This window comes from Calidris pugnax, unplaced genomic scaffold, assembly GCF_001431845.1.
Source record: "Calidris pugnax isolate Ruff unplaced genomic scaffold, ASM143184v1 scaffold50, whole genome shotgun sequence".
NCBI classification, from domain to species: domain Eukaryota; kingdom Metazoa; phylum Chordata; class Aves; order Charadriiformes; family Scolopacidae; genus Calidris; species Calidris pugnax.
In genome coordinates this window covers 1731439-1746076 of record NW_015090780.1, presented here as the reverse complement: position 1 = coordinate 1746076, position 14638 = coordinate 1731439, and the positions used below count along the sequence as shown (strand labels likewise).

Here is a 14638-nt window from a genome sequence, read left to right as displayed (position 1 = left end):
CATGGAGGGCCAGGTGAGCCCAGTCCAGGCCTTGCCGCGCCACCCGCCGCCATTTCCCCCCGTGCCCCTTAGCAACCGCCCCCTTAGCAACGCCGGGCCACGCCCCCTGACACTCAGCCACGCCCCTTTCGTGTGACCACGCCCCCTCGGCCACGCCCCCTCGGCCCGGCGGCGTCACGCTCCCTCCGGCTGTCACGTGACCGCGTTGCCCGGCAGCGCCGTAGCCATGGCAACGGCCGTACACAGGCGGCGGGCGCGGGCCGCGGTCGGTGGCGCAGGCGGGAAGGGGGACGGGTAAGAGCGGCCGTCGGGGACGATGGTGGGGGGACACCGACACCCCGAAACGGCCTTAGGGGACCGGCCGGCGGGACAGAGGCCACGGTGAGGGGCGCTAGAGCCGGTCCGGCCCACCGGGCTGCCGCCCCCGAGGCCTTAGGCCTCTTTGCACTGCCCTGAAGCGATGGGATGAGGAGGAGGGAGTGAAAAGGGGAGAGGAGGGAAAACCCTGACAGAAAATAATCGTTTTGTGTCTAGAGGCTGCTGGGCCCCGTGCTGCTGAGCACCGTGGTGCACTAGCCAGGAAGGTGCTAGGGCTGCTGCAGTGTTTAGACCTCAAAGGAAACCCCAAATCTGTGTGTGGGGAAGGCAGGGTGTGTGAAGCCACAACAGGCCACACCACGTTGGCTGACACGGGTCTCAGCAAGAGCTGCCACCCTAGAGTGCGTAGGTGTGGTGAGGAGGGGTGTCCAGATACGTTCCTAACAGGGCAACAGGTCCCGTCCCCAAAAAGGAGCTTCCTTTTGGTCTGTTTTTACATAAATGTATTGTCTGCATAATGCTGGGCGACAGTTTTGCAGTGTTTCAGCCCAACGCTGGCAGCAGGGAGATGTCTCTGTGATGCTCTTTCACAGGACACTGAACCATGGGGGTGTCAGGATTCAAAAGGTAATTCCCCAACGATTTCGAACCAGGCTGTGTTGCTCAATCTGTGATTTCTCCCGTGCCCTGCTGTGGAAAAAAGATAATTTTAAAAATGTATCTGTATTTCAGGCCTGTTTCTCCAGTGTCCATGAGAAACTGGACTTGTGGTGGTTGAAACCAAATGCCTGCTCTTGGGGTTGTTCTCAAGAAGAGTGAGCATCGTCTGAGTCAACAGTTGCCTGTGGTTGGCTCCAGCAATGTGTTAGTTACAGAGGCTTTCTAGAGAGCTTTGCTTTGTTTGCTGGGTTTTTGGTTGGGGTTTTGGTTTTTTTGAGTCGTATCATGTTTTATTTAGGAGATGTACTTCCTATAAAGGATTCTCAAAATAGAAGGGGCTTTTTGCTGTCAAGAGCAACATCACAAAAACTGGATATCTGCAGTTCTCGTCTCATACCTTATTCCCTTTGTATTATTGGTAATTACGTAGTGTTAAAAGAACCTTAAGAAGAAGATGTAGGAAGACACAATCTCTGCTCCCAAAACCTACCGTTCTGAGTTGCAGAGACAACAGGGTGAGTGGCAGGTGGCAAATGACAGACCGGGGAGAATCTCTAATTCTATCAATTTAATGAGTTCTTTCCTTATCAGCGTCAGCCCTTGTCCAGATCTGCTAAGTGGCTTTTCTTAGAGATCAAATGACTATGAATTAGTGTGTGGCAGCTCCTTTTGTTACACAACTGACCAGATTTTCGACAGTTCAATCTCTGAAGATGGACGCTGTTTCCAAAGCGTGGCTGCTAAAGCGAGCGTGCAGATGGCAGCTGAGCTCCTCTGAAAAATCAGGCCTCGTGCGGGGCCAGATTGTGAGGCCACGAGGCCTCCACCCACCCAGACAATACCCAGGGCCTCACAGGGTGCCCCCAAGAAGTTTTCACCCCAAGACTTCCTGGGCTAGAAAGCCAGCTGTGGGAGCCAAGGCAGCCACGATGCTCACACTGCTCAGATTGAGCTTGTGTGGCCACATCCACGCTGAAGCAGCAGCAATCCAGACTGTCTTGGGAGGTATTTTGCACTGCCCTAGGAAATGTGATGCAGCGTTTGGGGATAAATCCACCTTTCCTTCATTTGCAAAAGTGTTTTCCATCTGGGAGTGCAGAAGTAAGCCTTGCTCTCTGCTCTTCTGCCCAGGGAATAGATCTAGCCCAGGAAAGGCATCTAAGGGAATAACTTTGCCCCAGGTCTTCCTGCTCTAAAGCTCTTTGATAACTTTTAGAGTGGTGTAGAACAAGGACCTCATTTATCTCATTTCTACCGTGCTGAAAACCAATGTTGTTTTACCTTGGACCACATGAATACCAGGGGCTGACCTCCTCTTGATAAACTGCATAAGCGCTAAACCTCAACGTGAAACCATTTACACAGCTTTAACCCACATGAAGGCCACTTCCATCAGCAAAGAGAAACCTTGAAACTAAAAAAAACAAACTGCAGGTGGACCTTGCTTATTAGGCAAAGGTAAATTTTTTTTCAGCAGATTTGAAACCGAGTTGCATTTTATAAACTGCACATTTAAAACGTGACTATATTTATTCCTATTTGTCCTGTCTGTAATATTTTCTTAGTGATGAAAAAGCTGTTTCCTGCTTCACTGCAGAAGTCAGGACATAAAGCCATGTTTTGCATGGAAGACAGAGGCTCACAGCACGTTTCACGTGCATGGGGACAGGTAGGGCAGATGCTGCTGAAGCAAGGGATCTTTTGAGCCACACAGCTGAGCAGGGATTTTCCCCTCTGAGACTCATCCCTCTGATGCTGAGGTGCTGCTTGGCAGGAAAATGTCAGTCAGTTTTGTAGCAGGAGTTGACAACACTGATGCATTGCTCTGTTTGGAGAGTTAAGACACACGAACAGGCTGCTAGATCTGCACTGGCTCTGATTAAATTAACTCCTGTGGAGTCAGTCTCCTGAATTTCTGTTTGTGAGGAACAAATAGCACAGAGGTGAAAGCCTGCGTTTTGTTACAGGCTCAGCAATAGAACATTTTAATCAACCGTTTATGAGGGAGCCTTATGAATAACTATTTTACTCTGAGTTTGGATTTGTTTAAGGGCACTGATAGAAGTTCAAGATTTTTTTGGCTTTGTGTAGCTACTGAACTTAGAGAATTGTCTAGGTTGGAAGGGACCTTTAAGATCATCTAGTCCAACCATCGACCTAACTTAACTCCTTAAAAGCTATAGATTAGCTGAAAATAATCTAATTTCCTATACAGTAAAAGAAGCACGGACATAGACTCCATGCAGAAATACACAGGCACCTTCACTGAAAGTATGCTAAATATATATATATGTGTATATACACACACACAAATGTGTACACAAGTTCTGTAGGTGCATCCATACGCCTTGTTCGTGCGTGCAGTTATTTTTAAGTGTATTCAAAACTCCAGCGAATGGTTAGGTAGAACTGAAACTGTTTGCATTCGCGGTCCGTCGCTATCACGCCGATCACGCACGGCTGTGCACATGCAGCCTTCTTAGAAACCGCCTCCTGCAGCTCCTCTGGAGGTGAAGAGGTGGTGTGCTGGTGCCTTTGAACCTCCCCACCACATCAAGAGCGAGAAGGAAAACAACACACCACCAAGGGCCTCAATAAACATGGATTATCTTGTTTACCGTAACCGCTTCAAAATGGCAAAGGCAGCCTTGAGTTCTGCAGAAATTCAGGTGCTTTGCCCTGTTTCTGTAATAAGGGCTTCTCATGCCTCACCTCCTCCCCCCGTGATGTTTTGTGGGGCAAACAGGAGTCCCTGTAGGTGGAGGCCTTCACCCAACAGCTCGGTAAGACTTCAAAAGTTTCAGTTCCTGAACGGGTTTTGTAACACCACCACCCTGAAGCAAGAGATTACAGTTTGGCCCCATCTAGTCATGACCACCAGAGGCTTCAAACAGACTCCCCCAGGTCCTTCGTGGCAGCCTGTGATGCTGCTCCTCCTGCAGCAGAGGAAACAGAACGGGTTCATGGGGCATTAAAACCGGGAGAAAGAGGTTCCCTTCGATACGTCTGGCATCCCGCTCGCAGAGTCCAATGTCATCCTTGAAACCACTTCCTCCTTCTTGTCAGCAGCATCCTGTGTGATTTCCTGCATTGTTTTGTAAGAGCAGTAAAAATGAAAGGATTCCTCATTTATAGAAAGCCATTTTCTGTCTTTAGCAGCTTTTATTTTAAATTCACTTACAAAACCCCTCTTTAAGGCAATTTTTTTCTAACAGGTTTTCTTTTTCCTTTGGTTGTTTTTTTCTTTTTTTTTCCTTCTGTTTTTTCTTTCTCTGGAATTCAGAGTATTTCTCTCTACAGTCAAAATCCTTTTCCTGGCTTTTTGTTGGTTTGTTTTGTTGCTTTGTTGTTTTTTTTAGTACCATTATTGTTAACATAGAAACCCCAAAATTCACTATTTCTGTTAGAAAATACATTTTCTGCGGTACAGCACAGCAAAGTTTTTACTGCATACACAAGAGCTAATTTTTCACTAAAATCACTTACTGATCTTAATAACTACAAGCATCTTGGGCTTTATTTCAAAACAAAATTAATTTCCTTTCCATCCTCATCCAAAATCCACTGCGAAGAGCAGAGTAATTTGCACGCACCGTGCACCATTCCTACTATTGTTAGGGTATCGCTCCCTCCCACAGGCACGTAAAGCTGCTTACTCAATGCTTGAGTCCAAACTCCAACACTACTTTGATGGATCCTAAATTAAGGGAAGTTGGCATCTTCTGGCAGCTCCTGAAACTGAGCTTTGGCAGAAATTTAACCTCCTTTACACTCAATTAGATTCTTTTAGTCTCACTAAAACTGCCACCCACCTTCTATTGTGTGTTATAAACCTTCCAAACACCCTAAACGTTCTTCTTTTGTATTAATATGTAAATTAAATCAATTTACCTTCCTGCTAGGCATGTTCATCTGAGTACAAATCAATCTAAGGAGAAGCCAGTGGAGGCAAAGGCAGACTGCTGAGACTCCACCATATCCCTCTGCTCTGAACATGTCACTCTCCGTGCCTTGTTGGCTTGTCTGCTTAGAGTCAAACCAATTTACTCCATCTCTTTTGTTATTAAGAACCTTGTCAATTAAATAAGCCCGAGGATGTGTGTAGCATAGGCAAAGCCGAAGGCTTGTTACCCCTGTGTGCACCAAACACATTTGTTGCTCCTGACCAACAGCATTTCCTGTGATAAGAATAGTTTCTGGTTACCACAGGCTGTCACATATTTATGCACAAATTCCAGTTTCTGAGAACTAAACCAGTAAGCCTCGGGCTGCCCTTCGTGTGAAACTTGGCAGGTTTGGTTCACACGGCTTGGTGAAAAACAATCATCTTGGCTCTTATCATTCGTCCATGGGTTTGGACTCCTCTGCAGGTCTTTCAGCTCCGGAAGTTATTTTGCCACATTTCAGCCATAATATCTGTGTTTAATCCACCTTTAGTCTAATTTTCACCTGCAGCCATTAGCTGCCTTGTGTTGATCTGCAGTCAGCTAGGTTTTACACCTAGGGCTGAAACCAGGAGCTAGTCTTCAGGTTTTATTCTACAATACTGGTATGACTCCAAGAAACCCGTTTCGGTGGCAACAACCTAAATTCAACAGTAGTTTCTGTTTTACACAGACTGTTTTCGGAAATTGTTGACCTGCCCCTGCCTGGCTGGGCTTCTCTGTTGTGATGACATCTTAAACGTGAGACCCCTGTGTTTTGTGTGGCCGGCCTTTATTCAAGAGCTGTGGTTTCTCAACGTTGGGATTCTGGACAGTGCTTCCCATATTACAGCAGCAGCAAGTGAGGAGTGTAAGAACTCACCAAGTCCCACTTTTAATATGGATGCCAATGTTTGCAAACTTTAGTCAGCTAATTACTCTTTGTGGCCCCAGTAAAATTAGGATTGTTCCTCTCGGGATCTTCCCAGGCCTCTTACAAGGATCAGCTGGTCAATGTATGTGGAAGGTTAGAATGTATATGGTGCTTTTTGAACAACAGATGTATTAGGATTTCTTGATTGCCCAATGATTTGATGTCCAGTGGCTTGTACCTTCTCCATCGCTTTCAGCCAGAAGCAATGAGCGCACGCAAGGCGGTGTTTAGCATATTTGCTCTTTTTATACTTGGCAAGGTCGTGGCAGCCTTTTGTGGCTTTGACTCATGCCCTCGGCTCACGCCGCAGCTGGGGTGGCCACTGGTGACCTCGGCGTTTGGACTGAGATTGAACTGCAGTTCCAGGAATGCTGCCTGGCCCAGCTTCCACGCTGATGTGAACTGGGGCTGCTCCAGCTCCTCACTGGAGCTGGGCTGATTTACTCCAGCCAGTGACTGGCCACCTGGTTCCTTTCCTAGATTTTGGGTTGGTTTAGGTCACAGATTGCCTTGGGATTGAGGAGGGCCATGAATCTCTCAAGATGCTCTTGACAAGCTGACATGGCCCCAGCTACTGAAACAAAACACAAGCCGTGGCAGATTTTCCCTGCGATCCCTGAACATTTGCAATCTGCCTGTTTTAACTGTGCAGGTGATATTATTGGTGCAATTATCCCCTGTTAAGTTGTGTTTCTGCTGCAGGTGTTCTGCTTCCACCCAGAGACGGCTTTTCTCAGACCTTGAAAACACGGTTCTTTACTCAAATGAATTGGACTTTGAATCTCCTGAAGTGGCAGGGACTGAGTACACTGTGTCTGTAATGCCCCATCTGTCTGCTCTGAAGCTGTGCAGAGCACAGCCAGAGGACCTTTGGGCTCATCTAAAAACATTACACTCGAATGAAACCTGAACTAAAAATAGTAATTACTGGAAAACAAAGGGGACAACCTGACCCCGCAGTTGGCAGTAATAGTGCAACAGCAGTGATATGTAATTGTCTGCATATTTCTAAACTACACTTGAGAACAGCTTCCAGTAGCTTCCAAGCAGAGATGCACGCACAGCTCTGGCAGATGGTTTCTTCTGACAGGAGAGAGGGCTCCTCGGACTATCCAGGCCCCATCCCAAATACAGACCAGGCTGCTTGGCATATTGCAGCTCAACTACCTGCAAAAGCTCTCGAGTGGACCAGACCTGACTCTTTTCCCTGGCAGCAGAGGATTTGAACAAAGCAGTGAAGCTCTGAATAACCTCGATAAAATAAGACTGGGTCGCGGTGCCCTTTGCAGTGGTAGAAATCCCAGTATTAGGTCAGGGTCCTGTATTATTACACAGTGAACAGATGTCCTGCAATCAATTTGGAGAAAACAGGCATAGTATGAGAAATCAGAAAGATTTGAGCTTGCTAGAGCTAAAGGACAGGCCAGCTAGCTGTGTATGTTCTAAGCCTGAAAGCAATACTTTCATTTACTGGCCATAATAAAGAAAATACTAGTACCATAAATTACTACTAATGTCAGTGAGATCTTTTCTAGCCACTTGGCGAGATGACCTTTATAATTTTTCCTGTAAATTATACCAGGTAACTCAAGAAACCTCTGTCTTCATATACAAATGTATTTCTCCTGTCTTCTTTCTCCTTTTTTAACCTTTTAGGTTGCTTTGCAATTCTCAGCTGAAATAAAGATGGCTTCAAGAGAGAGAGATTCACACGCACAGAGGACTGTTCCCAAACCAAAAGCATCCCTCCGTTTAACACAGCCCGAGAGAGGGCCAGGTATCTGCTATTTGCTGAGCCCATGCTGAGAATATGAAAACCATGCTGGCCTCCCACGTCTTCGTGATGGATAACAGTTTACTTCAGAGAAGCCAAGCCAAGCGTAGACAAAGAGAAAAGAGGGAGGCCAGGATCTTGAGGCTGCTCCGAGCTACAGAAGCCCACAGTCACCTCGGAAGCTGCGACTCTGCTGTCAGGAGGCAGGGGTAAGTTCACCACCAGAGGATCTCTCAGCAGGGACCAGGCTGTAGCAGTGAGGGGCATGGCTAATGAACACGGCTCATCAGACTTGTTCAGCCTATCCCAAAATGCCACTTTTCAGATGTTCTCTCTATGATTAGAACCAGGAAGAGCGGAAATAAAAAAATACATTTCTTTTTCCTCCACGTGTTTAAGTTTCTCCACTGCTTTTCACGGGGGGCACCCTCTAATCTGTGCTGTGAAATGGATTAAGTTGAGGGAAGGCGTTTCAACAATTATCATAGATGTTTGCATGTGGCAAAATTCCCTTGCCTTGCATTAGAGAAGACATGAAATCTGAAATGAAAGTTTGTACCACAATTCTATGGCCCTTTATACCAGGTTTGAGCCCTACTGGATCATTTAGCAGGACAAATTCAATCCAGATCATGCCTGGGCACACAATTAGGTTTCTGTTGAATTAGCCAGAGCACATAATACGGCATTTATGCTGGCTTTATGCCGGGAGCAGGAAGAAAGACAATATCTAATCTGGCATAAAGCCTACCAATACAGACTTCATGTCATAACTTTTTGAACAATTTTGAATGGGATCAGTGCTTTGGGTTGTGTGGTCTAGCATTTTGTATCTAGGAGCCCTAGAGCCAGATTTCCTGTAGCACCAACCCGTGACCATTTTTGCAGTGTTTCAAGTGTTTGTTTCTCCATAAAATTTTCTCTGGTGATGCCTCCAAACATGAGCCTCTTGTCCCATTGGAGTTTTTTGTTGTATTATAGTGCTGTACTGTATGCCTCTTGTCCCATTGGAGTTTTTTGTTGTAGTCCATGATAGCGCTGTGCTGTACGTAACAGTCAGGATCAGCCTTTCACTGTTGCTCCCAAGGTTCTGCAGAGTTGTATGTGCATATAATTGTGTGTAGATTTTGTATCAGAGTTGTTTGTTCGACTGGCCCAATGGATGGACACTGGCTGTCATTTGCCTGCGTGGTTACTATACTGTTGCCCATGCAGCCATGGGAACTGTCAGCACCGACCTCTCCATCCATCTTTCTAATGGTCATTAGTGGCGTCTGATTTCTGAAAGATCCTACCCTCTGAATTTCTCCATAATACGCAGCTCAGGCTGGAAAAGACTATGCTTGTTCTCATTCACAGAAGGTGCTGTTTTCTAAGAAAACCAACACAGTGCCAGGCTGTCATTCACTGAGGAACTTAGAAGAATCTATCCTCTGAGCTGTTTTACCTGCTGACACTTCTCATCCAGTCAGTTTTAGCAAAGTAATCCTTCCAATTTACAGCTCCAGGCTGGAGTTTCTCTGTGTAGTCTTTGGGAGAAAACCCATTCTGGAAAAGTTGCTTATTTTAGAACCCACAGCCTCAAGGAAGATATTTTTCCCTAATCCCAAACTAAATGATATCATACTTGGCTAGTGCTGTAACCATGGTACTGAAGTTATTTATGACTCTGAAATTAATGCTATAGTTAGCAACACTGGAACAGGGTTTCTTCTATGCTACTGTCCAACTGCCTCCCTCCCCCAGCCCGAGGCTATACTGGAAAGCAAGACAGAGCGTCTCCAGAGGGTCTTTAATTTGCAGTAAACAATGTCAGTCTTTGCTGATTTCCAAAACTTGGCAACACACAAGTGGATATGCACAAAGATGCATCTTCTAAGCAAAACAAAGCACTTGGCTATGTTTTTATTGATCTTATTTTGTTAGGAGATTTATTTGGTTTTGTTTATTTTAGTTCTTCAAGTAAATGGTAATTTCCGTGAAAGGACCTGGAACTCCAGAGTGCAGAGCCAGGATGGGCAGGAGGAGGGAGAGCTGGGTTGTACACTACTCATCAGCTCCAACATCAGGGAATCACCACGAGGGCAGAGAGGAGAGGTCAGCTTCTACGCCTGGGACACTTTTTTTGAAAGTCAGCTCATAGAAATGGGTATATACCAGATATCTGGGAACCAAACCAACGTTATTCCAGTCTGATCCCTCTGCGAAGATCCCAGAGAAGGTTGGGAAGAATCCAGCGAAGCAGAGAACGGAGGAAACACAGAAAACCACACATTGCTGAATCCCTCCTGGTCAAAGATGAGGCAGCTCCCTGTTTCCATGGTGGAGATCACTGGGAGAAAAGCTCATGGCTGCATCCTGAGGCTCAGCTGGCAGTGTAGTAGTGACCCAGGCACCTCTGCTCTTCCAGGGGACTCACACCAGCAGCGGTAGCTTCTGCATGCCTTGATCACCTCTCCAGTCAGGGAATGAAGGGAAGAGCTGCAATAAAAACATTGCGAGTAGAAAAATAAAGGGTGAAACCTAAAAAGAAGAAAATAGAGGACAAAGGAGAAGCAGGCAGAGAGCACCCAGTAGTGTGAAGAAGTGATGGGGTGGGATGGAGAGGTACAAAGGCAGATACAGCATAGCATTTTTGGTTGCTCGTGTCACTACTATGCTTCCGTTTGATGTAACACTGATTCCAGTCAGTCTTGCTACCTGCATTAACCTTTTAACGCCTGCCTTTGAACACCAGTTAACACAGCAGTTAAATTCTGCTCAACCCAAGAATAATGAGGAGCCAAACCCCTACCCTCTGGTTTAGGGCTTTCCAGGTACTCTGGCCTTAGGCCCAATCTGATTTACAGCTGAAGTTGATGGAAGAAACTTTCAAGGCTTTCACTGAGAGGTAGCTAAGGCATTCTGAGAAAATTTACTGGGGGAGAATGCAGCTTTTATTTGGGGTTTCAGTTTTATTTTGGTTTGCAGTCTAAACTTCTAATTCCCAGGGCCCCAATTCTCCCATTGCCTTCGTGGGATTTATATTGGAGTCACTTGACCGGGTTTTGCTATGTCTAACGTGTCTTTATTTTTTGCTTTTCTAATTTTTTCTTCTTTTGACCACAGGCGAAGGAAATAAATCATCTGATATCCTGCCAGCAAACTGCCAGAGGCGCTTTGAGACTGGAGGAGTTTCTCCTGCCCCAAAAGAGCATTAAAAAAAAAAAAAAAAAAAAAAGTCGGCTGATAACTTGGACAGGGTTCAGGTATGTTTGTGCACATACCAGCAGTTAAACTGATTTCTTCTACTATCTTATCTGTCCATTTCTGGTTTTAAAGGGGAGGAAGTTTGGCAGGCAAGTTACTCTTGGAATGCACTCAGTAAACCATGGGCAAGAGAAGTGAAGAGCATAAATAGAAATAACCATAGGTACAGCAGCTGGGAGCCTGACTGCTGGCTTCTATTCCTGGCTTTACCCATGACTCACTTGGTGACCTTAGAAAACCACTTCACCTCTCCCTGTTCCAGCTTTCTCACAGGCAAAATCACCCATTTCACTGGTCACCCCGGGCAGAGGGACCCCGTGTCTCCCAGCTGGGTGTCTTTGGAGGAAAAGCCTCCTCCTCCTCCCTCCCCCTGCCAGCCCCTTGCTGTCCCACCCTGCAGGATTGGGGCATCGCAGACGTGGCGCCTCTCTCCTCGAGGGGAGCTGGCAACTTCAGCCATGTGGATTTTGGGAAGCTTTTTGAGATCCTTCAAGCAGAGAAAAAGCACTATAACAAAATGTTGCTAATTATAGCATGACAGCATACAACACATTCCAGCTCTGGACAGAACTCTGCTATCAGCCAACTTAATTATACATTACCTTTGCCCAGTTCCCTCCTTATTAACTGCGGCCAAAGCACTGAGCAAAGCCAATTTGCTGTTTGCTTTCCATTTCTCCTTATTCAAGACCAAATCCTTGACAGCAACAGCTAGACCGTGAGACTATTCCGCTGGGCTGTGTCTGTTCCCCACCTGCCCCCTGCCCCCAGCAGCTCTAAACATGTCTCTCCACTTTATTCCTGCCAGCCTGGAGCAGATTCCTGGGATGTTAATGCCAGATACAGCCCTGGCCTTGGCTGGGGCAGTTCCCCTGGCTGGAGCAGGATGGAGTTGCTGGGAATCTGTGAGCACCCTGGAATGGGCTACTGGAAAAGCAGACCCTGTTTTTGCACGAAAAGCTTGTTAGGGATATTTGAGAGCCTCCCATGCCAGTCAGAGGGGTGTCCCTCCATACATCCCAACCCCGTGGCTTGAGCCATGGTGCAGGGAGGGTCGAAGGTTTGGTGGTAGCAGAAAAGCTGCAGTAAAAAAAAGCCACAGAGCCCACGTACACCATTAGCCCGTTTGCGCATCAGGACCAGCAGCAGCACAAAGGCATCCTGGATCACTCTAATTTCTGTAGAAAAACAGGAAACTGCCCCTCCCTTCGCCAAAACAGAGGAAGAGCTGCATGGCCTGTATCTATGTCACTGAGAAAGGGGGTAGGGGAAGGAGCAAAGGGCTCCCTTCATCTCACCCGGGAGCGTGTCAGAAAGAGGATGTCTCAGTCAATTTGTGCTAGGGATACTTTTAAGTTTGTGCCCAGCACAGGTCTGGGAAAACGGAAAGTGAGATGGTCTCTCCTCTGACAGGGCTCAGACCTCTCCTCACACCCCTTTCCAGCAGGAGAAGCAGATGGAGGGTTTGCTACAAGCAGCAGGGCAGGGGTGCCTCCCCCAGACACCCTGGGCTGCAGGGATTTCATACGGGGCCTCCGTTTCAAATTCAGTTTGGGCTCGTGGCAGCCAAACCCCAGTGCTGGCTGATGGTTGTTCAGTGACCTGAAGGAAACAATCCTTACATGTGAACCTGCCAGCCCTCCCCTCCTCCTCCAGCAGTCACAGCAGGGAAAACTGAGATTGATTCAAGACTGAGGGAAAAATAAACCCTTTCCCTTCAGAAAGCCCTCCTCCTCCAGCAGTCACAGCAGGGAAAGCTGAGGTTGATTCAAGACTGAGGGAAAAAATAAACCCTTTCCCTTCAGAAACAGTGCCTTCCACATTGGACCCAGCATTTTAAGGCAGGGTGAGGTTCCTATTTGTGACACTTTTACTTCTGTAATGAAAATACCTTAAAAGTGCAGGGATGTCAAATAATACCTCCCTCTGTCCCACATCCATTACAGAAAGAGGAAAGTGAGAAAGCATCTACATTCGTTCTTTTTGTCTTTATTTCCCTGGACTGAGGTGAATCTACCACTGACTGAGTAACTTGGGAAGTAGCATCTAAGCCAACATTTCCTCATTGCACAGCACCCTGTTGTCCTTTACACCATCATCTCACATTGTTGTTGTGTTTACAGAGGAATCACATAAAGGCAATACTAGAAGATGAAAGAATTGGAAAATTAATTAGAAGATGCTGAAATTTTGAGGAACTCTTTGGAATAGTTGAAGACAGATGATGGATTGGGACAGAGGACCAGGAGTAGCCAGATGTTTCAGGTACTGAGTTAAATAAATTCTTTCCCAACCTGTGCAACAGCTTCAGCTGCAGGAGATGGGCCTTCAGAGCCAGAGGAACAGGCAGGTTGGTCACATGAACTGGCCCAGGATCTCTTCCTAATATAAATTCTGCAAAATTCTGCTTGCTCTGGAATTGCATGCACATAAATCAAACCGTAATTAAAGCTTTACCCATTTCAGTACCACCTGATCAATTAGAAATAGAGATTGTATGGCGTTAAGCCAAAAATTGCATACAAAAACTGTTCAGCATATAGAAGTTGTTCTCAGCTTCGCACGTAAGTGAGAAACCTCAAAGCCATGAGCAGTTTTTCCTCACAATGAGTCCTGGGCCTTGCTCCATTAAAACAGAAATACCTGAATGCTGTTTGTTCACAGTCATAACCATCATTTTCTTTGTCTGCTGTCTTCTAGCCAGCAGGTCACGTCTGCTTGTGTTTAGATGTGTCCACAGAGGAATCCAACCTGCAAATAAAGAACTGCAACAGACATTGTGGTTTTGTTATTACTGCTCAAGACTGAGATTGTGTGAGAAAAACACTTTCCAGTTCAGATGGAGGAAATGGAAAGCACAAAGATTCATTACTTTGCTATTCAACAGAACAGATTTCTAATGAATCATGTCTACCAAACAATTTAGAGATGAGGAAGTGATGGAGAGATGCTTTTCATGCAAGTAGAATAAAAATCAGAGAATATAGTTCTCCGGCTAGATTGTGCAACCAAGAATATCTTTACCTTCCCCTCTTGTGCAAAGTGTGTTCTTTTCATTATAGACACTTGACCTCGACTTCACAAACCTTCTCCTCAAATCACCCATCTCTAATCATCTACATCACCTTCCCCCTGCAGCAGGAGAGCAGTGAATTTCCACTCATTCTCCATCGTACCAGCAGGAGCTTTTCTGCCTGCCTGTGGACTTCTGTGCAGAGCCCAGACCAAACCAGCCTCGTTTTTACAGGTGGAACATCTCCAAAGTGCCTTCCCACTCCTACATTTTAAAAACTCAGAGATGCTTTTGAACTATCACATAAGTTGGAACAGACTGGATTTGGTCCAATTTTTCCCACAGTCCATCTTGTGACCAAGGAAAAGGCCACCGTTGTCCAGATCTCCTCTGCCTGCCATGATTTCAGCCAGAAGTAACCAGAAGAGTCCAACCACCTCAGTTTTGTCCTTATTGTCACCCCTTCCAACTTCTTTCTGATGTACTTCATAACAACTCTTCAGCCATCTCTCTGACAGTGCTTAGAGTTTGAGGGCAAGTCTGTAGAAGACTTTCCCTGATGAAGACCTTATAGCAGCCTATCAATACCGGAAGGGTGCCTATAGAAGAGCTGGGGAGGGACTCTTTGCCAGGAAGGGTAATGATAGGACAAGGGGAAGCGGTTTTAAATTGGAAGAAAAAAGATTCAGATTAGATCTCAGGAAGAAATTTTTTACTCTGAGGGTGGTGAGACACTGGAACAGGTTGCCCAGGGAAGTTGTGGATGC

The 14638-nt window shown here is 46.2% G+C and overlaps 1 long non-coding RNA gene across 1 annotated transcript; it reads left to right on the top strand.

Moving 5' to 3' along the window:
• Positions 1–229: 229 nt before the first annotated feature.
• LOC106896099 lies at positions 230–13844 on the top strand. Its single transcript, XR_001413572.1, has 4 exons — positions 230–294; positions 7492–7818; positions 10718–10857; positions 12982–13844. It is a non-coding gene; the product is annotated as an uncharacterized LOC106896099 (long non-coding RNA).
• Positions 13845–14638: the final 794 nt, after the last annotated feature.